General features: G+C 48.2%; 1 non-coding gene across 1 annotated transcript; it reads right to left on the reverse strand.

Annotated features, from left to right (window-relative positions):
- Positions 1 to 2,110: 2,110 nt before the first annotated feature.
- On the reverse strand, positions 2,111 to 2,310 carry LOC119968121. Its single transcript, XR_005461134.1, has one exon. It is a non-coding gene; the product is annotated as a U2 spliceosomal RNA (small nuclear RNA).
- Positions 2,311 to 2,643: the final 333 nt, after the last annotated feature.

Here is a 2,643-nt window from a genome sequence, read left to right on the forward strand (position 1 = left end):
ATGTCCAAATCACATATCAAGCACATCATTCAGGACTTGTGAGAGGAAACCGGAGCACCCGGAGGAAACCTACGAAGACACTGGGAGAACATGCAGACCCCGCACAGACAGTGACAGACAGGTCAGAAGTGGAGATGTCTGTTGGTGATTTCACAATGTTCAACTCCATTTGTGACTCCTCAGATAATGAAACAGTCCATGTCCAAATGCAAAAAGACCTGGAAAATATCCAGGGTTGGAGTGACAAGTGGCAAGTAACATTCATGCCACACAAGTGCCAGGAAGTGACCATCCCCAATAAGAGAGATTCTAACCATTGCCCATGACATTCAATGGAACCACGGTCCACAAGGCACAAGTTGAGAATGTGATGGAATGCTTTCCCCTTACCTGGATGAATGCAGCTCCAACGACAGTCAAGAAGCTTGACACCATCAAGGACAAAGCAGCCTGCATGATTGGCATCCCTTCCACAAATATTCACTCCTTCCACCACCGATGCACAGTAACAGTGGTGTGTACCATCTACAAGATGAACTGCAGGAACTCACCATGGCATCTTAGATTGCAGCTTCCAAACCCAAGACCACTACCATCTAAAAGGACAAGGGCAGCAGTAACCTGGGAACATCACCACTTGGAAGTCCCCCCTCCAAGTCACTCACCGTTCTGACTTGGAAAGATATCGCCGTTCCTTCACTGTAACTGGGGCAAAATCCTGGAACTCCCTCCCTAATAGTACAGTGTGTGCACCTACTCCTTATGGGCTGCAGCAGTGCAAGAAGACAGCTTGCCACTACCCTCACAAGGACAATTAGGGATGGCAATAATTGCTGGCTAGCGATGCCCACATCCTGTGAATTAATTATTTAAAAATTGGTTATTTTGGTTTTTGGTTCCCCCACAGGGATTGTAACATTGGACAACCAGGAGCCCCCTGCATAGGAGCATGAGGAGCATGTACAGGGCTCCTCCCCCTTCAGGAAGTATAGGTGCTGCGGTCCTGCGAGTCCGTCCTCAGTTCAGCACAGTCGCAGGCAGGCTCAGTTGTAAGCCGATTAAAGCCAGTTTATTCCAACTCATGTCTCAGAGTGAATTGATGGTCGCATCACTACACTTTCCATCACGTGTTTTGTGCTGTTTGATCATGGCAACTGGTGAATGTGCTGGGCTCATTTTACTCGGGCAAAGATGTCCCTGTTGATGATGCCAGAATGGAGCTGACTTGGTGATAAGTGATATTGACGTGCAACATTATTTCTATGTTCAATTCCCATTCTGGCTCTGTTCTCAGTCTCCAATGCTCTTCCAATGAAGCTCCAAAGAAACCTGAGAATAGCGCCCCATGAGCATTTACCATCTGGACTCAATAAGGAGTTCAACATTTTGAGATCACAATTATTGCTCGTTTTTTGGATAGCAGGAGCTGGTAATAATCGTGCTGTTGCAATTTACAGCTCCTCTCGACCCATCTTTTGTTTCTTATCCAATTCCGGTCCCCTTTCAACTTGTATTATTGACCCTTTTATCATTTTAGTCACTTCTGCCTTCTAACCTATCACAGACTTTTGTTCTGTTCTCCCCTCCTCTCCCCAGCACCTTAAAACTTGTTATATTCCTAATGTCTTCCAATTCCCAACAAAAGGTTACCAACCTGAAACATTGACTACGGGAGCAATTCTCCCAAAACATTTCTAAGTGTGTCTCTGGTGGGAACCGAGGTCAATTCCTGCCGGGTGGTTTGGCGCAATGCAGATCGCAATCTACGTACAATTAGAATGTTGTTTGGAGGTTGGGGTGAGCTGCACCCTGATTGGGGGGCGCAGAGCTGAAGACGGCGGCAGGTCCGGCTCCTCCGAGATCGGGGCACAATTCTTCAAGGAAGATCTGATCTCAGACAAACGCTCAGCCCCCCACACCGCCCCATTGCCAGTACCAGCACCCCCCCAGGTGAGTGACAGCTCGCTATGGGGATGGCAAAATGCACCACCCCGTGTTAGAACTGCCAAGGTGCCAGGGCACTGCACTGCCATGTTTCTGACCAGCTGAGGGCTACAATGGTCTCTGAACCCACCCTCATCTGCGTGGTCATCACTTCATTTTTTTAAATTACTTTTACTGAGTTATAAAGTGAGGGCTCAGACTGTGGACAGGGGCGAACCCCAAATCCAACTCCTTGCCTGCTCCAAAAACCAATTCAAATTCAAATTGAATCCAATTCATGGTCCCCACAAGTGAGACAAACCAGATCTGAGCCACAAGGCAGAGCAGATGCTGCTCTTGATCTTGGCCAAAAGGCCGAGAAGCGATATCACTTCTAATCTCCATCAGTCTGGCTACACATTGCACCGGCGGGTGGGAGAATTCCAGGAACCAGGAGAATCCGGCTTAAAACAGAACCTGCAGATTTAAATAAGGGTGTTGGGCACGAACCTGATCACGGCATCTGGAGCGGTCAAGGAGCATCGGAAATTGATTGACACCCGGCGCAAATCCCTTTTCAGGCCTCTCCCGGGATTTTCCCGACTTTGCAGAATTTGCGCTGGGCGCAATGCGCCTGGAGAATCGCCCCGCTGTTTCTCTACCGGTGCTGCCCAAATATTTCCAGAAGTTTCTGTTCATGTTGTACCTTTAAGAACTGAA

The sequence above is a fragment of the Scyliorhinus canicula genome, chromosome 6 (genome assembly GCF_902713615.1).
Source record: "Scyliorhinus canicula chromosome 6, sScyCan1.1, whole genome shotgun sequence".
Lineage (NCBI taxonomy): Eukaryota > Metazoa > Chordata > Chondrichthyes > Carcharhiniformes > Scyliorhinidae > Scyliorhinus > Scyliorhinus canicula.